Genomic DNA, 14190 nt, shown 5'->3' with positions numbered 1-14190 from the left:
TCATATCAAAACTAGGGATCATTTATGTTAATTGTTGGTATTAACACTAAATGCATTGTTTCCATACATACAAATTCCAAAAGAAAATTTAATTTTCTACATAATGAAACTATTATAATAAAGCACTAATTAACGATGGTCAAAGGAATATAAAAATACATATAAATATTTTTCGGGTATATGGTTATCGTAAACGGGTCAGGTATCACCTAATCCCTTACTCGTCCCATACCCGGAAAAACTTTTATAACTAATCTCGTACCTGGTCCCATACCTGCAAAGCTGTAGATATATCTGACCTGGATATTTTGGGTTTCAGGTATACTGATCGATGTCGTAATGTCGGTAAAAAATATAACTAAAAGTGTCCTAATCACCTTTACTAGTAAAGAGCAAGAAGGGTGTCGAATCCATGGGGAATTAGTGGAAGGTGTTAAAGTTCATTGCTTTTAATGATTATATAATTCTAAACTAATTGCTTTTTGTTGATTGAGAGAGTTATTATAAAAACGAATCTAATTAATATGGTTGCAAACAATTGTGAGAAAATGACCAATCTCCAGGTTTTCAAGTTGTGTAGAAAATCGATAACCTTATTACTACCAATTGGAAATCACATAGACATGATTTGTTTTGTTAACTTACTTGCTTTGATATATAACTAACAAATAAAATATTTGGTTGGAATGATCAACGATCGAAACCGAAAGATTGATGCAACTAAATAGTAACCTAGTTAATTACCAATCCTAGATTTCATAAACACAATCAAGTTCAATGCTTAAAGGTTAAAGAACAATGACAACTTAGAATTTAATCCCAATTGTTGATGGCAAAACCAAATAACTGATGAACAAACGTGTCTATGATAATCCAACAACTGTTTAATCAAAACCAAGTAAACAATAAGATAAACTAACCGAATGATTAGACAAATCTTAATCCAAAAGTATGCAACACAAGTTAACCCGCTTCCTAACACAAACCCTAGCCCCGGAGATGATCACGGGTGGTTTAGCCGCTCATCGTGGTGAAACAATCTTCAAATGCTTGAATAACAATTTGATTCATCTTCAAGAGTGTTAACTTGATGAAAAAAATAATGGAAGATGCGTGAGAGATGCTCATAAGATGTGTTGTTTCTCCCAAAAGTCGTCCCCAATGATCGATATGAGCTAGGGTTTTTAAAACCCTTTTTATACCATTTCAAAGACTAATGTGCGAGCTGCCAAACTACATCCGCCGTAGCCTACGACTCTGCGGCGTAGGTTACGGTTCCCATGTTCTGACCTCTTGTAACTTGGCCGTAGCCTACGGTAGTGCAACCGTAGCTTACGCCGCGCAGGTGCTGATGTCTCTTGTCTAACTTAACTAAACCGTAAGCTACAGTATATCAAGCGTAGCTTAGGGGGGGTTAACCATTCCCTTTTCCTCACAAAAACACTCTCACCAAATGACTACAAGGTCCCCGAACTTTATTCTTTTGCGTTCCTCGTGCTTTCAAGGTATCTCTGTCACACCCTGACTTTTGCGGAAGCATGATTATGGTATGACTTGCTTAATATCATTGCATTCAACCATAACAAACAACTATATGATAAATCCAAGATGTTCATCCATTGATTAAGTTTTGAAACATTACAACAACATTGATTTAACCCCAAAAACAAGACTTCGTATTCAGAATACAACACCAAAAGGTTTTAAGTTCCATAAGGACTTTTCAAAAGACACTAAAGTTAACCAAGCTTTGAAACATGTATCCTATCCAGGATAGGATACACACTCCAAACAATTCGACACCGGATGACATCTTTTATTCCAGATAACACTTGAAACTTTAACGCCCGCCAGATCCATACTTAGTTTCCTGAAATACATGTAGTTTGAAAACATCAACAAAAGTTGAGCAAGTTCATGTGTTTAGTATGTGCGCACGAATAAACCTTTATAATCATTGTAAGTATGTATGTTTTGTAAACCCTGGTATGAAAGCAAATAAGGAAAACAGATCAGTTAATGTGTAGCGAATGTATGTGACGTGTAAGACATGGTCACCACATGGTCCAACCTGCGGGCGCATGAGTTGGGTTAAGATACATTCACCACATGGTCCAATCTGCGAGCGCATGAGTGGGGTTAAGACACATTCACCACATGGTCCAACCTGCGGGCGCATGAGTGGGGTTAAGACACATTCACCACATGGTCCAACCTGCGGGCGCATGAGTGGGGTTAAGACACATTCACCACATGGTCCAACCTGCGGGCGCATGAGTGGGCGCATGAGTGGGGTTAAGACACATTCACCACATGGTCCAATCTGCGGGAGCATGAGTGGGGTTAAGACACATTCACCACATGGTCCAATCTGCGGGCGCATGAGTGGGGTTAAGACACATTCACCACATGGTCCAACCTGCGGGCGCATGAGTGGGGTTAAGACACATTCACCACATGGTCCAATCTGCGGGCGCATGATTGGGGCTCGCTATTCCCAAATAGACCTATCACACATATCCCTTGGTACTATTTATGAGGATTAAAGGTCTAAAGTTAACGCCTACCCATTCACATGATCTAACGGTTCCTTTCTTAGCTAACCATACCGTTTGTAATCATAATCATTTGTAACATGTACTTCACCCCCGAAGTTATAAAACTGAAAACAGTTAAAAGAAAAGGGGGGAACATGAACTCACTGTTTTGCGTTCCTTGTATCCAATGTAACTCACAGCTTCCTCTAGAACGCACGACTACCTACATGCGTACTACGGTCCATTAGGCGAGTGGGTCGTGCCTTGACTTGGTATTGATTAGTGTCTTTGAGTTACGTTTCAAAGTGTCTTCATTAATATTCCAAGTATATAATTATTTGTTAAAATAATTAATATTTTAACTTAAAATTATATTTATTAAATTTTGGAATAATAGCTAAAATAATATATTTTAACTTAATACTTCTCAAGTATTTAAACATGTATATCCTTCCCAAGGATGGGTATATTTGTATTTATATTCTTGTATATTTTTGCCATGTAAAGGTGTCGTATTCCGGTGTGTATTTATACGTATGAAAATGCGTAATTTTATTGTATTCACTATGTATTCTCATACTTAATTTCGTATTGATTTTCCGGAATATTATTTCTAATAAAATTTCACATATATTTCCAAAATATACATTCTAAGGAATATTACTTAGAAAAATTATTTATAATTTTTTCCTTTGGCAAAAATATTCGTATTGTCATATAAGTTCCAATAATATATTTTCAAGTCTCACTTAGAAAATATATATATAAACTTATCCTTATCCAAAAATAATGTATTTCAAGTGTACTCAAGAAAATATATATCTTTCCCAAAAATTATATATCTTCTAAAAATTCCAAGAAAATATATTTTTACTTCCCAAAAATAATATATTTTCTCCTTGTCAAAAATATGATAGAACTTTGTAATGATTGTAAAAATCAAATTTCCTTGTGTCCAAAATATTATTTACCAAAATATACTTTGTGAACGTATTTTTCGGAATATTTTGTAAGTTACATTTCTTGTTCGGTTTTCATCAATACTTTGTGTATAACTCGTATCTTCATATCCTTGGAATTTCGGTAATATCTTGGATTGAAATTCTTGGTATTTTGATGTGTTGTATTACTACAAATCCAAAAATAATATAACTAATACACAAAATATACAAATAATCACACACATGGTGTCTTCAAAATATATATTTCCTAAATACATATTTAGTCACTTTTATTTATGAAAACCAACCTCCAATATTTGTATTTTTGTAACAAAAAATTGTGGCAAAGTTTATGTAACAATTTATTGTTGAAATACACTTGTAAGTGCATGTTTATAAATATTTTTCTAAGTGTTTAGATTTTTAGAAAATTTTGCCATAGTTTCTCCTAAAAATGGAGGTCTCCATGCTTTCAAGCATATTATTTTCTTTTGTAAAAACCATCACAATCAATCATCATTCAACAACAACAACTTTTACTTACCAACTTTGCCAAAAACAAGTAATAATCTACTACTTCATGAACTTGATTCTTTGTAAAAATTTGTAGGAACTTACCTGTCACACCCCGATATTTCCACATATTACCGGTGGGCCCGGCGGGGAGTATCGTGACGTAGTTGATATCATCATTGTCAATATACACAATATAATAGCACAGCGGAAGGCTTGGTGAATAAACTATTATAAACCATAATGTCTGAGTGTTCGAGTTTAAGAATATACAGACTGGAATGTAATAAGATCCACAGGCGGATCATAAAAAGTACAAAGAAACAAAATAACAGACTTCAGGTATCTATGGATTTGCAAGATCCTCTTAAGACACCCTATAGCTCCAGCCTATTACAAGAGGTACCTGTCAATTCAGCCTTTAAGAAAATACGTCAGTTTACACTGGTAAATACAATTAACTGACAATTTTGAAAATATTTATGAAAATTGATTTAAGTGCACATGTCACAAATCTTTTATAACTTGGGACAATTATTTAAAGATAATCTTGTATACCGATTTATATGTTTGTCATACAATTGGGGCCGGTTGGAAGTCGGTCATGATTAACCGACTCACCACTTATAGAACCCACAAAGGAGTTATCCCCAACATGTGGGTTTATATTTTAGCATTTGCATCTGTCAGGTGTATGCCTACACCCCGTGCATAGGTCGTGGCCATTTTCAAATGAAATGAGCCGAGGATATCTAGGACACGGTCAGATTAACCCCCAATGTTCATGTTATCAAACAAAACAGATTAAAACGGGTTATGCAATTTATTAATCACAATCCGATTAAATGATTTCATACCCGACCAAGTGGTATTATTATAACACCATATCCCAAGCCCGTATAAGGGAAAATAAGTTAAAAGTATTTACCTGATGCTAGCAGTATAATCCTAAAGATTTTTGAAGGAACCTTCTACCGGAAGCTATTTAATCTGTATAGAAGGTTTATTAACCTATTAGGATGCTAACGGGTCTTTAAGTAAGTCAAGGATTTAGACCGGCTAGCTAGATGGAAACCTTACGGTTCTAAACGCTAGATTAACCGGAGACCGGAATAGAATGTGTTTTAGACCCGACAAGCTTGGATACTTGTATAATATGGGTAAACTAAACACATTCTGGAAATTGAGAATTTAATGATAAGGTTAAGCCCGTTTTGGCTATTTTACGTAAATAGTCACGTAAGCCGATCCGAACGCGTAAACGCGTAACGGGTAACCAAATAAATTATATACAGGTCTTAATCGTTATTATGCTCAAAATATGTTATTACATCAGTAAGATGTTAACATATATGCCCAAAAAGTAATTTAAACCACATTAAGTCCCATAAGGGTATTTTGGTAATTTTAATGCTCATAAAAGAGTTTAAATATTAAACTGAGTTTCAGGTCTGATCTAATCAGTAAAGATATGTATTTTTATAATTTATAACATTAGGGTATTTTATATATGTGAAATTTATCTTATATAACCTAACTATGCACCAGAGGGGCATTTTGGTAATTTCACATAGGCTTTAAAGGTCAAAATAGACTTCTGAGTTTAAAAACTTTGGCTTATTGTTTAATTATATAAATTAACTTAAAAAATCAGTAGGTAATAAGTTTTATATGCCAAAAATAGTTTTAACTCATACTATATGCTAAAAACGCTTAGAAGTCGGTTTCAAGGGATATTCGGGTTAAAATAGGAAATCTGAGTTTTTGATTAGTTTAAAAAGTTCAAAATATTTTATTTATCATATAAAATCAGTAGCAAAAAGTTTGACATCAAAATGTTATGTAAAACTCATTTTATGCATGAAAAGGGTAAAACCGACAATTACCGAATTCAAGCTATAATCCTATGTTATGCTCAGCCTAAAAATAAATAAAAATCTTGAAAAATCCCAAAATATTATTTTACATAAGTAGGTAAAAATTTTGGTATCAAAAATCGGGTTTAGATAGGCTTTATGCTAATTACGCTATTTAATTAATAAAAAGCTCCTTAATTACGCTGTTGAGCATAACTCCTAATCTGGACCTCAAACTGATGTCAAATTTTCGGGACAAGTCTAAATATCAGTAGCAAAGGTGTTTTTCCATTCACATTGCTAAAAATCTCAGTTGTCAAAAGGGCGTTTATGGCATTTTTAAGCATAATTACGATCAAGTGCATATAATTCAAACCATTAGGCACCCTGCAATATAACTCCAGAGGGTTATACTACTAAGTCATGTGGTCCTAATGGAAGCTTAAAACATGGTAGAATCAAGCTTAAACGGGTCAGAACTGAAAGTCAAAGCAAAAGTCAAGCTTTTGCGACTTTCGGACCTTAGACTATTAATTGGCGGGTTAGGACTGATAAAACATGTTTTCATATTAATTACCAAGTCATTTAGAATGTTAAAATATAATTTAGAACTTCTGTTTTATTAATTTTAATCATTTTCAAACATTCTGTCCTTTTGTCAAACTACTTTGACCCGACAATTAACTAGTCAAACGAGATAATTAGGAGGTGCCCTTTTAAGGGTTAATCAACTACCTTAATATGGTTCTATAACCACTTTCGTTTTGATCAGTGGTTAAACCATATGTGATTAATCTGAAAGTCAAACCTAATTTACGACAAGTTTGACTTTTCGATAATTAAGCTAATTAAAACGACTAAGCAAGTAATTAGAAGCTTACTAATGGTCCTAGTTGTCTTTTCTACCCTTGAGAGTCTTCTCCTACTGATGCAAGCTCCAGAAACAAGTCCCTTTGAAGTTGCAAGTGAAATGTGTACAAGAACACATGAACTAGAGTCCTTTATATAGCAAATTCCAAGCTCCTAGATCATTTGCAGGTGTAATGGGACATCCTAGGATCACTCCAGGTGTCCTAATTGATTTATAAAACCATTTGAGAGACCCTAGGATCGTTACAAACGAGAGTAAGTCGGTTAAACCTACATAACCTGCATCTGTCCTGCATTTTCTGCGCTGGTGACTCTCAGGCGGGCCGCCTAAGCCAAAGAGGGGGCTTACACGGGCCGCGTAAGCCTGCTGACCTGATAAAACAACTTTCTGAAATGGCAGTTTTAGTCCCTGATCGTTTTAAACCCCTTTTAACCTTATTTTTGGCGTATAAGGCCCTTGTAGTTAGTTTGTTGAGGTTCAAGGATGAATAAACTAACTTCGTTAGGCTCGGGTTCGTTAAATATCACTATGAATGCAAGTTTCATCAAGTTGACACTTATAGCCCAAAGTCTTGAAAACATGCTTAACGATCTCGAAACCACGTGAAATTTTTATCACTTATTCTTGGGAGTATATTTGAACATTTCGAAGCCTCGGTTTCGCTAAAAGGTCACTCAGAGGTCAGAATTGACATGTTGACACGTTTAACCCTTGTAGTTTTATAATCTTCTGTTTATTTTCACAAACGGCTTCTTATATCCAATTGATCACTCGTTTAAGGATATATTCTTCACGTATGGTCATTCAGAGGCACAATTTTGGCATGTTGACACTTTTAGTCCCTTTGCTTACATAATTTCACTGTTTGTCAACTTTAGTCCCTCAAACTCAATCTTTCACATAATTAGAGTTTAGGACACGTGTCTATTCATAATTGGACACGTTTTTACGTGGTGTTACATCACTAGTGTTCTTAGTAAGCCTTGTGTAACACCACGTCAAAACGTGTCTAATTATACATAGACACATGTCCTAAACTCTAAATATGCGAAAGATTGAGTTTAAGGGACTAAAGTTGACAAAGAGCGAAAATATGCAAACGAAAGGACTAAAAGTGTCAACATGCCAAATTTGGGCCTCTGAATGACCACACGTGAAGAAAATATTCTTAAATGGGTGATCAATTGGATATAAGAAGCCGTTTGCGAAAATAATCGGAAGATTATAAATTACAAGGGTTAAAAGTGTCAATATGTCAATTCTGACCTCTGAGTGACCTTTTAATGAAACCGAGGCTTCGAAATATTCAAATATACTCTCGAGAATAAGTGGTAAAAATTTCACGTGATTCCGAGATCGTTAAGCATGTTTTCCAAACTTTGGGCTATAAGTGTCAACTTGATGAAACTTTCTTTCATAGAGATATCTAAGGAACCCGAGCCTAACGAAGTTTGTTAAACATCATTGGACTTCAACAAACTAACTATAAGGACCTTGATTGCCAAAAATAAAGTTAAAAAGGGTTTAAAAGCACCAGGGACTGAAACTGCCAACTTGGAAACCTGTTTTGCCAGTTCATCGTGTCCAGGCGGGCAGCATAAGCCCCTAAGGACTCTTACGCGGGCCGTGAGGGACTGCCAGTAACAGAAATATGCTGCCAGGTGCGGGTTTGGCTGTTCCACCGCCTTTACCTAGTTTGTGACGACCTTGGAAGCTATAAGTCGGTTTATTTAACTAGCTAGGACACCTGGGGTGATCCCAGGGCCTCCAATTACATCTGGAAGTGATCCTTGATCATTCATATTGCTTTATAAGGGAGCCTCCTCTTGTGTTCATAAACACATTTGCAACAATTCACTTGAGGGACTTGCTCTGGAGCTTCCATCAGTAAGAAGAGGATTGTCAAGTGTAGAAAAGATTGCTAGGACCTTAAGTAAGCTTCTAATCTCTTGTTTGGTTATTTAATTTAGCTTAATTACTCTAAAGTCAAACTTATCTTAAAATTAGTTTGACTTTCATTTTAATTACATGTGGCTTAACCACTGATCAAATTGAAAGTGGTTATAGAACCACATTAGTACGGGTGATTAACCCTTAAAAGGGCATCTCCTAATTATCTTGTTTAACCTGTTAATTGTCGGGTCAAAGTAGTTTGACAAAAAGTCAAACTGGACAGAAATTACAAATATGATTAAAACTAATAAACCAAAGGTTCTAAATTATATTTTAACATTCTAATGACTTATTAATTAATATTAAAACATGTTTTATCTGTCCTAACTCGGCAATTAATAGTCTAAGGTCAGTTTATAACCGAAAGTCGCAAAAGCTTGACTTTTGCTTTGACTTTTAGTTCTGACCCGTTCAAGCTTATTTCCTCTATGTTTTAAGCTTCCATTAGGACCACATTACTTAGTAGTATAACCCGCTGGAGTTATATTGCATGGTGCCTTGTGGTTTGAATTATATGCACTTGATCGTAATTATGCTTAATAATGCCATAAACGTCCTTTTTACATAAAACCGAGATTTTTAGCAATATAGATGGACTAAAACCTTTGCTACTGATATTTAGACATGTCCCGAAAATTTGACATCAGTTTGAGGTCTAGAATACGAGTTATGCTCAATAGCGTAATTAAGGAACTTTTTAGCATTTAAAAGGCGTAATTAACATAAAGCCTATCTAAACCCGATTTTTGACACCAAACTTTTTACCTACTGATGTTAAATAATATTTTGGGATTTTTGAAGATTTTTAGTTATTTTTAGGCTGAGCATAACATGGGATTATAGCCTAATTTCGGTTATTGTCGGTTTTACCCTTTTCACACATAAAATGAGTTTTACATAACATTTTAATGCCAAACCTTTTGCTACTAGTTTTATATGATAAATATAATATTTTGAACCTTATAAACTGATCAAAATCTCAGAATTCCTATTTTAACCCAAATAGCCCTTTAAATCGATTTAAAGCGTTTTTAGCACCTAGTATGGGTCAAAACTATATTTGGCATATAAAACTCATTACCTACTGATATTTTAAACTAATTTATATAATATTACAGTAAGCTAAAGTTTTTAAACTCAGAAACCTATTTTAACCTTTAAAAGCTTATGTAAAATTACCAAAATGCCCCTACGGTGCATAGTTGGTTTTAAAAAGTATATTTTTCATATATCAAGTATCCTACTGATATAACTTATCAAAAATACATGTTTTTACTAATTTAATCAGACCTGGAACTCAGTTTATAAATAAACTCTTTTATGGGCATTAAAATTACCAAAATGCCCTTATGGGACTTATTTTGGTTTAAATTACTTTTTGGGCATATATGTTAATATGTTGCTGATATATTAACATATTTTGAGCATAATAATGATTTAGACCTGTATATAATTCATTCGGTTACCCGTTACGCATTTACGCATTCGGATCGGTTTACGTGACTAGTTTACGTAAAATAGCCGAAACGGGCTTAACCTTATCATTACATCCTCATTTTCCAGAATGTGTTTAGTTTACCCATATTATACAAGTATCCAAGCTTGTCGGGTCTAAATCACGTTCTATCCCGGTCTCCGCTTAATCTAGCGTTTTGAATCCGTAAGGTTTCCTTCTAGCTAGCCGGTCTAAGTCCTTGACTTAATTAAAGACCTGTTAGCATCCTAATAGGCTAATTAAACCTTCTATACAGATTAATAGCTTCCTGTAAAAAAGTGCCTTTCAAGAACCTTAGGAATATTACTGCTATCACCAGGTAAATACTTTTAACTTATTTTCCCTATACGAGCTTGGGATGCGGTATATTAATACCGCTTGGTCGGGTATGGGATTATTTAGTCGGATTGTGATTTAATAAATCCGCATAACCCATTTTAATCTATATTGTTTGATAACATAAACATTTGGGGGTTAACGACCGTGTCCTGGATATCCTTGGCTCATTTAAGTTATTAGTGGCAACAACCTATGCACGGGGTGCAGGCATGCACCCGACAGATGCAAATTCTAAATATTAAATTACCCATAAGTTGGGGATAACTCCTTTGTGGATTCTATAAGTGGTGAGTCAGTTAATCATGTCCGGCTTACAAACCGGCCCCACATGTATGACAAACATGTAAAACTGTATACAAGATTTTAAATAAGATTGTCCTAAGTTATAAATGATTTGTGCCATTTGCACCTAAATGAATTTTCTTAAATGTTTTCAAAACGAGTCAGTTAAATTGTATTTACCAGTGTAAACTGACGTATTTTCCTAAAGATTGATTGACAGGTACTTTCCGAAATAGGCTGGAGCTATAGGGTATCATAGAGGATCTTGCAAATCCAATAGATACCCGAGGTCTGTAGTTTTTGTTTTTCTTTTTACATTATGATCCGCCTGTGGATCTTATTACATTCCAGTCTGTATTATTCATGTACTCGAACACATCAGACAGTATGGTTTGTAATAGTTTATTTACCCAGCCTTCCGCTGTGCTATATTATTGTGTGTGTTGACAATGATGATATCAACTACGTCACGATACTCCCCGCCGGGCCCACCGGTAATACGTGGAATATTGGGGTGTGACACCTTGTTATCCTTTAAAGTGTGATTAGTTCTTTAAAAACTTTCATTTTTGAAGAAAATAGATCTTCACAACTTATGATCACTATTTCTAAAAATGTTTCTTTATGAAATCTTCTTGTTACACAAGTGTTTCTACACTTGTTTTACCACCAAAAATAAAGTTTGTTTATGTAAGAACCAAGATTTAATAAAACTTATACTTTTAACTTGGTTTCTTTGAAAGACCATTCATAAATCTTTAGATCTATAAGTGTTACTACTTACTTTGATAATTATTTTTTAAGAAAACCATTAATCCATTCAAGTTCATGTTTTATGTGAGGATGATCTATAATCTTACAACACTTTCATCCTCTCATCTTGCTAGACTATGTTTTTAATCATGATCTAGCAAGATCATATGATGATCTACATCAATTTCATAAGTAATTAACCATCAAGTATCACAACAACACTAAACAACATGATTTCTTTAAGTTTTCTTATAATTTCAAGCTTATGTTCATGTTTCATCTTCTTATTTCTTAGTGTTTTTCAAGATCATCATTATGTATTATCTTTTAACCACTTGAAATAGATGTAAAATAGCAAGATCAAGACTCTTACCACTAGCACAAGGCTAGGGATGATCAAGGGTAGAAAACAAGTGGATAAAAGCAAATAGTGAAGGTCCTTGCACTTCCGAAAGCTCCAAGCTTCCTAATACACCTTCTTACACCTTTGTATATATGTAGAATGGTTGGAAGATGATGGAGGTATGGTGGGGTGTTCTTGGCCGTAAGTAGGAGAGGGGAAGAAGGAGATGTCAAGTGTTGTGTGTTTTGGTGAAATGAAGGGTTAAGTCTTGAAGTTATTTATAAAATCCACCAACACCATATGATCCTATGTATATTATGTTCAAAAAGATGAGACAATATCCTTTAATTTAATCAAATAAAATCTACATATGGGGGCCACATGTAACCGTGTATAGGTGGGGGGGGGGGTCTAGGCTTAGGCTTTGACTAGTTAGTTACTTATATGGTTAGAAATCAAGTATTAGTTAGGGGTTTAGTTACTAGATATTTATGTGGTGTGTGTTATGATGTTCGGGGACCATAACTAGCTTGGTAATGTTAAAATAGTGCTTCTAGTGTAAATTTGATGTTTCGGGTAGTGTCCGGTTGTTCGGTTGGTTACTGATTCGTTAAAGTGCTAAACTTTGCAGTTTAGTGTGCTTTATGTATCTTTTTGTGACACTTTTGATTCCCGACACTTAGGAAAGTATTCAGGACCATTTAAGCTTGTTTTTGCATGATGTAATTATGTTTAAATGCTGAATTTGCTGATTTCCTGCAGAATTCTGCACTTTATGTGAGTTTTAGGCACTTTCTGGCACTTAAACTATTACTAGGAAGGCAGTTTTTGTGATCCTTACTTTCCTACACACTATACTAGTGTAATACTTGGTTTCTGGCTCATTTTGTGTCTCAATACAATGTCTGTCTATCTACTGAACTCTGTCAACATTTTTCGGATTTGCCGGATAACTGTGCTAACTGTGGTTCGTGCATCATTTGAGTCAATAAAGTTCTCATGCAATAATGACATGAGATTAAGCAATATATGATGCACACGTATGTATATGATAATAATCAGAAGTAATTCAAGTAATTAATTGAAATGCAACACAGTCATTAAGCATTAATCATTGTCTAATAATCGTACGGATGTATGCAAATTTGACAGCTGTCACAATCTCCTAGCCCGGAACAAGTCCCGATCAACATGATGTACCTTGATTATCATCCTTGGGTGTTCCGCTTCATCATCGAGCATTCTAACTTCACCGATTTAAGCAATTAATCCTGCAAAACCATAATTTCTCGTAGTTATCACATTCAAAGCATATAATCAATTAAAACGCAACAAAACACATAATATAAGGACATTAACGCTCAAGTTTCACCCTATCCATCATATACCTGTCAATATCGATTGTTTTAGTCATCCCTAGAGGAAATAAGTACGCCAGGTATTGTTGAAGTGAGATGGAATAGTGATTTAAATTACTTATTTTTTATTTATCTCACTAAGTATTTTAAACAATTAACATAAATTAAATTACTTTAAATAATAACTATCCAAAACACCTATTTTTTTTGAAAGGCCAACAAAAAGCTTTTATACACCAAAAAGCGAACAAGCTAACATCTTGTTAACCAGACCACCAAACACATACAACAACCAAAATACAAATTACAAACCCAAACATGCTAAATCAAAAGAAATCCATGTTTCCCAGGTGAGATCGCGCCATTTCATTCTGTTCCGGAATCATAAAAAGGCAAGAGCTTTAACTTCCTCAATTAAGTTTGTCACGATGACCCGTTTCTCGTAAAAAAATCACACTGTTTTGGCATTTCCATATAGTCCAGATTGTTGTTTGAATGATCAAATTCACCAACGTTTTCCAGTTCTTCGACCAACGATTGTGGTTATGTAAGTTTGCTAAATCTTTTAAATCCAACACAAAAATAGGCTTAATCCTACACCATCCATTGATAAAGTCTCATGCCTGCTGTGTGATACGGCATGACCCGAATAGGTGAAGAGCCGTTTCATCTTCTCCATTACATAAGTTACCTATTAACTAAAAACACATAAGTAGAATATTAATATGTCTTTTAAACATTACAGATTTTAAAAAAATACAACAGTATATAGATTCGTTAATAATTCCAAGATAAGTGTTTTTGAACTTGTAGAGTTCCTGGGCCATACCATAATGTCTATTAATAATTCCAAGAAACCATAAATAATATATAGATTCGTTATATAGGAAGAGAATCATGAGAAAATTTAATTCAAATAAGAAAAAAACTAATGGAAAAACACGCTGAG

The sequence above is a fragment of the Helianthus annuus genome, chromosome 6, assembly GCF_002127325.2.
Source record: "Helianthus annuus cultivar XRQ/B chromosome 6, HanXRQr2.0-SUNRISE, whole genome shotgun sequence".
Classification (NCBI taxonomy): Eukaryota; Viridiplantae; Streptophyta; class Magnoliopsida; order Asterales; family Asteraceae; genus Helianthus; species Helianthus annuus.
Note: the sequence above shows the minus strand (reverse complement) of the source record.